The sequence below is a fragment of the Phascolarctos cinereus genome, unplaced genomic scaffold, assembly GCF_003287225.1.
Source record: "Phascolarctos cinereus isolate Bilbo 61053 unplaced genomic scaffold, phaCin_HiC Scaffold_726;HRSCAF=1367, whole genome shotgun sequence".
Taxonomy (NCBI): domain Eukaryota; kingdom Metazoa; phylum Chordata; class Mammalia; order Diprotodontia; family Phascolarctidae; genus Phascolarctos; species Phascolarctos cinereus.
In genome coordinates, this window is record NW_027556098.1 from 45,676,501 (window position 1) to 45,688,332 (window position 11,832).

Sequence of the window (11,832 nt, forward strand, 5' to 3'; positions counted from 1 at the left end):
GCCATCTTCCAATGCAACCTGGTTTTGGAATATATTACCTATTAGCTTTTTGGTCCCCGATGCATCTTTCCCAGATTCCTCCTGCATTGCTGTGTGACATCTGTCTGGTGCATGTTGTTCCTGTTTCCCATTAACCAGTCTCATGACTTACAGTACCAGAGAATGAGATCCCAGCCCATCACCCCAGTCATACCATCTGGGTCTGAAGTTCACCTAGCACAGCTTGTATGACACCATTAGGGACGATTAATGATTGGTCCCAAACTTTGGGCTTCATGTCATCATCTTTCTGCCTATACCTGTACCTTTTGCTGTGTTTCTGCTTTCCCTAAAGACTTTGAATCATATTACTTTTATTAGGAGAGTAGCCAGGAGCTAAGAAATGCATATTCTCTGGAAGAAGTTTTGAAGTGTATTGGAAGGGGGAGAGAATGAATAATTTCCAAGCTGATTAAAAACAGAGAACTTTGCCCACTGGTTCAGTTGCTGGTGTTGGGCACAACTGAAATGCTTTATCCCTGAAGGAAGAGGAGCTCCATAAACCCCAAACCCATAATGGCTCAATAGGGTGCCTCAAGCTCTTCATTTCACCTGCGCTTTTTTGTTTGTTTATTTTGGAGAATTGAGCTTTGTTAGTTACTTATGCTCTGACCCTGAGAAAATCAGGGTGTGCCCTTCAATGCTGGATCAAAATCCCATATAAAAGACATTAGGAAAATATATGACAGAATGAGAATATTAATATTAAAAAAGTAGTCCTCCCAAGGCATCCAGTTCAGTCATAGGGCATAATAACTATCACAAAATGGAGTCCTACCATTCCAGAGGCTGAGGAGCAAAGAGGAAAGATGTATTGAAGATTGGGCATACCTTTGTCTCTAAGATCAAGGATAATTGAGAATTAGACCACTTAAAACATTGTTATAACAATAACAATAATAATCATTATTTCCTATGAAATATCTCTTTTAGCTGACCTAGTCCAACAATATAAAGTGAAAGACTGATGAATTGTAGAGTTAAACAGAACAGTATAGAAGTAGGAATGATTCAGGCTTAAGCCACAGCTTTTCTTTCTTTCTTTCTTTCTTTCTTTCTTTCTTTCTTTCTTTCTTTCTTTCTTTCTTTCTTTCTTTCTTTCTTTCTTTCTTTCTTTCTTTCTTTCATTCTCTCTCTCTCTCTCTCTCTCTCTCTCTCTCTCTCTCTCTCTCTCTCTCTTTCTCTCTTTCTTTCTTTCTAATAAAGCCAAACAGAATAATACAGACAATTCCACGAACCCCCTCACTTCACTATGCTCCCAAAGACTGTCATATTTTTTTTTCCCTCTGTGGAATTCTTCACCTGTGTTTCTCTTTAACAAACCAGAGTTTAAACTGGGGGTAGGGACCCTACGGGTCTCAAGGTCACATATGGCCCTCTAAGTCCTTAAGTGCGGCCCTTTGACTGAATCCATACTTCATGGAACAAATCCTTTCTCACGGGCCTGCTCACAGGTAGTCTAAGGGTTTCAACTTGAGCTTTGGTTCTGTCAAGGCAGATTCTTCCAGGTTATTTTTTCTGAAAGTTTTTCTGTACTTGAAATATAAATTCATTAATTTAAATATTTCATTAATTCAAGGCTCATCTTTTCAAATATGCAGCCTTAGTGGGTGGTTCAATACCAGCCAAATAATTTATCACCTGGTGTTCATTCCTTAGTGATAAGGCCTTTCAGATTTATGTAGGATGGTCCTCTCCTGTCAGATATACATTGTGGTAAATGCCTTTACTTTCTAAAGTATCCCATTTGTTTCTTTGTCAGATACAGATATTCCCAGAGGCTGATAATGCTATGGGCCTGAAGTCAGGAAGACCTGAGTCCAAATCCAGTCTTAGACACTCACCAGCTCTGTGACCTTGGACAAGTCATTTAACATCTATTGTCTCAGTTTCCTCAACTGTTAAATGGGGGTTAGTGATAGTGCCTCTTCCTGAGGAATGTTGTGAGGATTAAATGAGGTATTTGTACAATACTTGGCACTTAGTGCAGGGCCTGTGCAGTAGGAGCTAAATAAATGCTTGTTTCTTTTCTTCTTTTTTTCCTATCATGGAGGAGATAAGAAGAAGAAAAAAAATAAAGTTAAAACTAGAGGAACTTCCGGAATAAAGATACTTAATATGAGAGACAGAACTTCTCCCAAACTTGACAAAACCACAAGCAGGCAGCTAGGTTAAAAATACCTTTCAATAAGGATCAACTTCTGCAAAGCATAGAAGGAGATAAGAAAGAATATGAGAGCTGGAGGGGACCCTAAGGATTCTCCAGCCTAACCCTTTTATTTTATTAGTGATGAAACTGAGGCTTTCAGAGCTTTTAAAATCAAAATTTAAAGTTAAAATTTATTTTATCTTTAGATTTGTGTTGTCTTTCCCTCCCCAACTGAGAAAGCAAAAACCAAAACAAACCCCCCCCCAAACCAATTACAAATGCAAATATCATCAAAGAAAACAAATTCCCACATTGAGGAGGCCTTCAGAATTGAAATAACTTAACCAGCATCACTTGGACAACTAATGGAACAGTCAAGATTCATACCCAAGTCTCCTGAGTCATAGTCCAACAATCCTTATGATACACCATAAAGATGGAAGACAGACCTTATTGAGGTTGAAGTTCTATCTCTTGCTATTCATAGCTATTGCTAGTCCATTACATGACCTTCAAATAGCAGCTTCAAATGCTCTTTCAAACTGTACATCTGTATGGCAGAGAGTTCCTTCTGGTGGAAATGCATCTATGCCCTGTTTCCTTTAAAAGATCTCTCAGATTGAGTCAAGAAGTGAACTACACTTCTGAGGAGTTTAAATAACTAAGCCTTGGATATATTTCAGAATTCTAAAGTTAAAGATATTGCAAGCCAAGACTTTCCTGTGGAATAAAAGGATTTCTTTCTCTTTCTCCACCTTCCCTACCTCCGCAGAATAGTATTGCCCCGAGATATACTTGAACTGGCAGGTTGGATACCCTAGAGGGTAGCATTTACCCTAGGTTCTAGAACTAGCCTTATGATTTTGCCAGTAACCCAGTAACATTATAGCTCATGAACCCCCACCAATATGTTTCTCATGAACAATCAATCGGCCAGTAGACACAATTACTTCTTAGCAAAGGCATTTACTAAGATGGCATGGTAAAAAGAATTTCCAGTGTTTAAAAAGAAAAAGAAAACATTCTTCCCATTAAATTTGAGTTCATTCTTCCACAAATATATGGTGTCTATGGGAAGAGTAGGTTCAAACACAGAGTATAATAGCAGTGAAGCATATGTGTAGCAAAGGCAACTCCGAACTTGAACTGCAGGGAATGGAAGTCCTTTTTCGTCCTCACACAGCTCCCTTACTACAAGATGGGTTGCTCAGCTCATTTCTTAGGGTCTACTCCTCTCTGTGGCCTGACTCTTTTCTCTACTGCCATTGGTCCTTGAAGCTATTTTCTTTCTTGAGTAACTAGCTTCCTAGAATATATGTCTAGGGTATCTATTTCTACTCACTGCTGAATCCAATGTCTCCTACTGGTCTAGAGGTTTCCCTTCGTAGATAAATAAATGGCTGTTCAATATAGCTCAAAGGGCTATAAAACTGTATATACGCTTTGATCCAGCAATACCACTACTAGGTCTGTATCCCAAAGAGAACATTTTAACAAGAGGGAAAAAGACCCATATATACAAAGATATTTGTATAGCAGCTCTTTTTGTAGTGACAAAGAATTGAGAGGATGCCCATCAATTGGGGAATGGCTGAACAAGTTGTGGGATATGAATGTAATAAAATACTTCTGTGCTGTAAGAAATGATGAGCAGGCAGATTTCAGAAAAACTTGGAAATACATGTGAACTGATACTGAGTGAAATGAGCGGAACCAGAAGGACATTGTACATAGTAACAGCAATATTGTGCTATGATCAACTATGATAGACTTAGCTCTTCTCAGCAATACAATGATCCAAGACATTCCAAAAGACTCCTGATGGAAAATGTTATCCACATCTAGAGAAAGAACTGTGAAGTCTGAATATAGATCGAAGTATACTATTTTCATTTTTTTTCTTTCTCATGATTTTTTCTTTTTATCCTGATTCTTCTTTCCCAACATGACTAATGTGGAAATATGTTTAACATGACTGTACATGTATAACCTATATCAGATTGCTTGCTGTCTTGAGGAGGGGGGAGGGAAGGAGGGAGAAAAATTTGGAACTCAAAATCTTACGAAAATGAATTGTTGAAAACTACCTTTACATGTAATTTTAAAAAATACTATTAAGTGCAAAAAAAAAAGATAGATGGCTGGTTGCAGGTAGGGAGGAAAGAGAAATTCCTTTCCTTGATGCCATGATCTCTGCCCACCCCCACACCCCCCAGGCTCCATCCCTATCTTTTGCAGGTAACTACAGCTTGTAATGTCTTTGATTCTTGTACAATGAGTTTGCCCTGTTTTAGCTATTTAAAGCCCTTAAGGGTGTGGCTAATTTGTTTGCTTGGACAATCCAGTATGTTCCTCTTACCTCAATCAGAGAGGTATTTGAACTTAATAAAGGAATCTCTACAGTTACTTTAACACCTCATTAACACCTTGTGATTACATTCTGCCCTTCTGTGCAGGTTTTTGGGGGAGCCCCTCTATTGCACAGAAAACATTTTTTACTGAACATGCTCATATGAGATTTGGTACCGTTCTTAGTCAGATGTGATGGTTGAGGTGGGAGGGAGAAGATCAGGGACATGATTACATATATACAAAATCTTTTTGGTATTTGTTTAAGTCTACTTAAGGTAATTGACCAGAAAATACTAGCCTATTAAAATGGAATAAAGTATTCCCTTTAAAAACTGAATGTGTTTATTTATGTTTCCACTCTGTGTGTGATATATAGCCTATTACTTTTGCAGAAATTGTCAGTGCTGATGGATGATTGCAAAGGGCAGCAGTAAGACAATTACACCAGTGTATTTATAAGACTGAGAGAGTGCCCCTGTTTGTGGACCATGTCCACCTCCTCTTTTCCTTAAATTAAAGTATTTTACTGGGTCCCATATCAGATTGTTTTAGTTTTGGATTAGCAATTGAATTTCCTGAAAGTGTTTCTTCACTCTCCTGCCTCCAATGGAAATGCCTGTCCATTCTCTAGAGCAAACATTTATTGACCTTGATGAGGCCAATTAACATTTATAGGACATAGTTTAAAAGGTGCAAGACTCCATTTGCCCAGGAAAGGCTGTTAATCTAATTCAGAGAAAAAAAATTCCCATCTAAAAGGAACAGAAGAATAGCACACAGTGAAATTTTAAAATTATAATTTAATATTTGGATTATATTTGTACAGAAATTCTTTGAGCAGTATTTGACAGTGAATGCATTTTCCTATTTGTATTTAGTAATCTATATTTCTCAATGATCTTTAGCTTGTGTGAATAGTGTGACTAATGCAGAAATGAGTAATGGATTTTTCAAAATGCAGACATTTTGAAGTTCATTGCTAGTGTTTTTGCTTCAGAGATGGCTTAACATTTGATATGATGGTTGCCAAGGTAACTTAGATAAAAATCTTTTAGTATCCTTTCTAAATATATCATTCATAATTAAAAATGATTTACAAAATATGAATGATTACTCTGAGGTACCACCTCACATCTACCAGATTGGCTAATATGATAAAAAAAGAAAATGTTGGATGTTGGAGGGGATGTGGGAAAACTAGGACACTGATGCATTGTTGGTGGAGTTATGAACTGATTGATCCAACCATTCTGAAGAGCAATTTAGAACTATGCACAAAGGGCCATAAAACTGCATACCCTTTAACCCAGAAATACCACTGCTAGGTCTATATCCCAAAGACATCAAAAGAAAAAAAGGGGAAAAGCACCTATTTGTACAAAAATATTTATAGCAGCTTTTTTTTGTGGTGGCTAAGAATTGGAAATGGAGAGGATGCCCATCAATTGAGGAATGGCTAAACAAGCTGTAGTATATGATTGTAATGGAATATTATTGTGCTGTAAGAAATAACAAGAAAGATGATTTCAGAAAAACCTGGAAATACTTACATGAACAGAGCCAGGAGAATGCTGTAGACAGTAACAGCAATATTGTTTGATGAAGAATTGTGAATGACTTAGCTTTTCTTAGCAATACAATGATCCAAGAGAATCCCAAACTACTAATGAAGCATGCTATTTGCCTCCAGAGAAAGAACTGATATTGTTTGAATACAGATTGAAGCATACTATATTTCACTTTCTTTCTTTCATTTTTCTTTTGAGTCTTCTTGTGCAAAATGACAAATAAGAAAATATTTTACATAATTACACATGTATAACCAATATCTCATTACTTACCATCTCAGGGAGTGGAGAGGTTAAGAGGTGAAGGGAGGGATAGAATTGGGAACTCAAAAATTTAAATAAAAACCTTAAAAAGAAAAAAGTAAATGATTACATATTATGTTGAAACATGCTTTGGAGCCGTGACCTGGGTTGAGAGTCCTGTGTTCCAATAATCCTTTGTCATGTTACAGGTTGAGTTTATATAACATCAGAGTTATTATTAGCAATATGTAATTATATGTAATGGAGAAAAGTTAGAGGACTTTCCAATAAGATTAGAGGTGAAGTAGGGGCAGCTAGGTGGTGCAGTGGATAGAACACTGGCCCTGCAGTCAGGAGGACTGTTCAAATCCGGCCTCAGATACCTTAATACTTACTAACTGTGTGACTCTGGGCAAGTCATTTAACCCCAAGCGCCTTGCCAAAAAAAAAAAAAAGATTAGAGGTGAAGCATGGATTCCCATTATCACTGCTACTATTTACTATAGCATTAGAAATACTAGCAAATATTAGTAATAAGACAAAAAATAGAAACCTAGGAAATAAGTATAGGCATAGAGGACAGAAAACTTTTTTCAGATTATATGATCAGGTACTCAGAGAGCCCTAAAGAGTCAACTAAAAATTAAATGGATTACTAATGTCTCAAAGTTGTAGGATATAAATTAGATTCATTAAAAAATCAGCATTTCTATATATAATCAATAAAACCCATCAGGAAGAGCTAAAAAGAGAAGTTTCATGAAAAATTACTAAAAAGGGCATAAAATATTTAGGAGTGTATCTACCAAGATTTGCCCCAAAACTATATGAATCTAAGTATGAAACACTTGTGCAAAAATAAAGACAAACCTAAATAATTGGAGAAATATAATGGCTCATGGGTAGGTAGAATCAATATTTTAAAAACGACAATTCTGCCTAAATTAATTTACGTATTTAGCACTGTACTGACCAAACTCCAAAAACAATATTGTAGAAGTAGAAAAATAAAAATGAAATTTAAATGAGTAAAAAAATTAAGGCTCTCTAAGGGTAATAATGAAAGACTGTGAAGGAATGGCATTTATCGATATTAGATCTCAAACTATACTATAAAGCAGCAATCATCAAAATATTTATTACTGGTTATTAAATAGAGAGGTTGATCAGTGGAACAGATTAGGTGAACAAAATACAGAATCAAACAGTGTTTGAAAAGCCCAACGACCTTAGTTACTGGGGTAGGACTCAGTATGTGACAAAAAATTCTGGGAAAACAGGTTAGGAGCCTGGTAGAAATTAGGTTAGACCAACACCTCACAACATACAATAAGACAAATTATGAATGGTTATGTGACTTAGATTTAAAAGTGCATGTCATAAACAAATTACAGAAGCAAGGAAGAAATTACCTTCTGAATCTATGGATAAAGAAATTGTTCATGACTAAACAAGTGATAGAGAAAATTACACAAGATAAAATGGAAGATTTAGATTATTTAAGTTTAAAAGATTTTGTAAAATAAATCTAATATAGTAAAAATTAGAAGGGAAGTAGGTAATTAGGGAAAATACATAAGGAACTAACCCACATTTGCGAGACTGGAAGCCATTCCATAATGCATAACTAGTCAAAGGATATGAGCAAACAGTCAACAAAGGAAGAAATTCAAGCTATCAACAATTATATGAAAAATGTTCTAAATCACCAATAATTAGACAACCGCAAATTAAAGCAACGTTGAGATTCCACCCCATGCCTATCACACTGACAAAAATGACTAATGTTGAATAAGCTGTGGGGAAGCACATACACCATAGAGGCTGCTAGGTGGTGCCATAGTGCACAGTGCTGGTCCTGGAGTCAGGAGGACCTCAATTCAAATGTGACCTCAGACATTCACTAGCTGTGTGATCCTGGGTGAGTCACTTAACTTCTGTTTACCTCAATTTCCTTGTATGCAAAATGGGGATAATAATCATACCTACCTTGCATAAAGTTGTTATGAGGATTGAATGAGACTACATTTGTACAAAGCACTTGATATATTGTAGGTGTTAAATAAATGTTAGCTAGAGTTATTATTATTATTACACTGTTGGTGGAACTGTGATTTGCTCCAGCCATTCTGGAAAATAATCTGGAAATATGCCCAGAAAGTTACCAAACTGTGTGTACCCTGGTACTCAGCTTATTTACCATTTACTGGGTCTGTACCTGAAAGAAATTAAAGAAGAAAAAGATCTAGTACAAAAATATTTAAACCTACTTTTTTTGTGGGAGCCCCAAATTGGAAACTAAAAGGGTGTCCTATTCGGTAAAAAGATATTTTATTTTATTTTATTATTTATGGCAATATATAATATATATTTATATTGTTTATAGCAAAATATTTATAGCAGCTCTTTGTGGTGGCAAAGAACCGGAAATTGAGGGGATGCCCATCAATTGGGGAATAGCTGAACAAGTTGTGGTATATGATTGTGATGGAATATTATTGTGGTATAAGAAATGATGAGCAGCTTGATTTTAGAAAAACACGGAAAGATTTTGCATGAACTGATGTGGAGTAAAGTGAACAGAGCCAGGAGAATGCTGTATACAGTAACAGCAATGTTGTTTGAAGAATAACTGCATAAAATAAACTGTTCTAATTCTGTCAAAAAGAAGAAAAAATGAAAATAAAATTACTAATATCAAAAGTGAAAAAGAGAATTTACAATAAATGAAGATAAAATAATGGATATCATTAAAAACTATTTTGCCCAACTACATTCCAATAAAGTGGACAACTTAAATGGCAAAATGAATATTTACAAAAATATAAAATACTCAAATTAAAAGAATAAGAAATGATAATTAAAACAACAAAATGCCAGAGGATAATACTGAACAGGCTATAAATGAACTTCCAAAAGAAAAAAAATTCTTTTTTTCCCAAATTCCAAAAAAAAAAAAACCCAGATGGATTCACAAGTGAATTCTATCAAACATTCAAAGAACAATCAATTCTAAAATTACATAAACTGTTCACAAAAATGGCAAAATAAAGGATCTTACCAAATTGCTTCTGTGACACAGAAATGGTAATAAAACCTGAACAGTCAAAACTTAAAAAAGAAAACTCTAGGCCAATATCCTTAATGAACATTGAAGTCAATATTTTAAATAAAATATTAAAAAGGAGGCTACAGCAACATATCACGAAGATTACATACACTATGACAAGTTGTATTTATGCTAAAAGTATAGGACTGCTTTAATATGAGGAAAATTCTAAGCTTAATTAACTATATCAATAACAAAACCAATAAAGATCATGTGAGTATTATCAATATATGCAGAAGAAACTTTTTGACAAAATACAATATACATTTCTGTTAAGGATCCTAGAAAGCAGAGAAATAAATAGACCTTTCCTTAAAATGATAAAAGGTATTTATCTAAATCCAAGAGCTAGCAATTATATCTAATGAAGATAAACCACAATCCTTTCCAATAAAATCAGGGGTGAAACAAAGAAATGCACTGTGTCCACTTAAATATCAATAAAACCAAATAAAATTAAGTTAATAAAATTAAATACAAATATAATTAGATTAATAAAATTAAATATACACACATTTGCATATTTTTCAAATGTATGTAGATACTATTGTTATTAATAAAATACGGGCTCGTATATATATATATATATATATATAAGACACGAATATAGAAGTAAAAGAGTCAATAACCCCGTAGAGTTTATATTCTTGTACAGGGAAACAAAACATATGAGAGGGTGAGTGGTGATGAGAGAAGCTTTAGACTTGGCAGTCACAGGAATTGTGAGTTATGTTAGAGTTTATTATACTGAGTTTATTAATAGGAGGTAGCTGCGTGGCTCAATGGATGGAGTGCTGGGCCTGGACTCAAAGACCTGAGTTCAGATACGGCCTCAGACACTAGCTGTGTGACCCTGGGCAAGTCACTAAACATCTGTTTGCTTTAAATTCATTGGAGAAGGAAATGGCAAATCGTTCAGTATCATGGACAGTATGGTCCACTGGGTCCTAAAGAGTCAGACACAATTCAATAACAATAACAGGTTTATTATTAGAGTTACATAGGGCTTTATTATAACCAAGAGGGTTATATTAGATTGTCATGCCATTTCTAGTAGTAATTGTAGTATTCTTTAGATCAGTGTTTTCAGATAAAAGGTAGTTTTGTTAAGCAGCATAGCTCAAAATAGCTGCAAAAGCCTGCCTTTCCCCTTCCCTTAAGCTATAGAGAATAGTAAAGGACAACGTGGGTGTCCCTGAAAGGTATTCCCTTTTCTCAGGATATCGATATCTTTAGAGGGCAATAAGCCCAGACAGCTGTAGCAGAAGATTCTGCTTTCCTCCAGCCAGATTCGACAAGCTGCAGAAACTATCTGGCTTCCGACAGCTCTATCAGATGACCTAGCCTTTCTTTTGTTGTTGTTGTAATATTGTATTTTTATTTATTTTGTTAAACATTTCCTTTTCTATTTTTATTTTTAAAATAAAATAATTTATTTTATTTAAAAATTTTTATTTTTAAATTTTTAAATTTTACTTTTTCAATTACATGTAGAAACAATTTTTAACACTTTTTAAAAATTTTGAGTTCCAAATTCACACCCTCCCTTTTTCTCTTCCCCCCCTCAATGAGAAGGCAAGCAATTTGATATAGATTATACATGTGTAGTCATACAAAATATATTTCCATATTATCCATGCTGTGAAAGAAAACACAGTCTAAAAAAAAAAAGAAGAAAAATCAAGAAAGCAAAAAAAATATGCTTTAAATCTGCATTCAGACTCTGTCAGTTCTTTTTCTGGAGGTGGATAGCATTTTTCATCAGAAGTTTTTTGGGATTATCTTAGATCATTGTCTTACTGAGAATAGCTGAATCATACACAGTTAGAAGGCTTACTGATGGGTGAAGTTAGGGGCAGAGACAACATGGTGGAGTAGAGGAAGCACTACAGTCAAGCTTTCCTAATATTCCCTTCCAAATAACTCTAAAATAATGTCTCAAATCAAATTCTAGAGTGTATAAACAAGAAAAGGGCAGGGTGAGACATTTTTCCAGCCTGAAACAATTTAGGAGGTTGGAAGAAAAGGTCTGTGACACTGGAGCAGGGCACTGCCACTCACGTGGCAGCAATACCAGTGGTGGACCTTGGAGGTACCTACAACAGCAGCAGCAGCGACTTCAGGAGCTCTCAGCCCAGCAATGATAAATATATTGGACAACATGTCAGCAAGATATTACAGGGAACCTCTGTGTTAGCACAGGGTGAGGGACCAGGTACTATTTGGCAAGTCCATTTCCCATATCCAGTTCCAGGTCACAGGTCCAAGCCAGAGAGGAGCACTAGCACTTGCAGCTGTGAGGGAACAAGGGTCTTATCTGGAAAAGGACCAAAGTGCAGAGCAAAAGAGCAGTGACCATATCTCACCCTGGT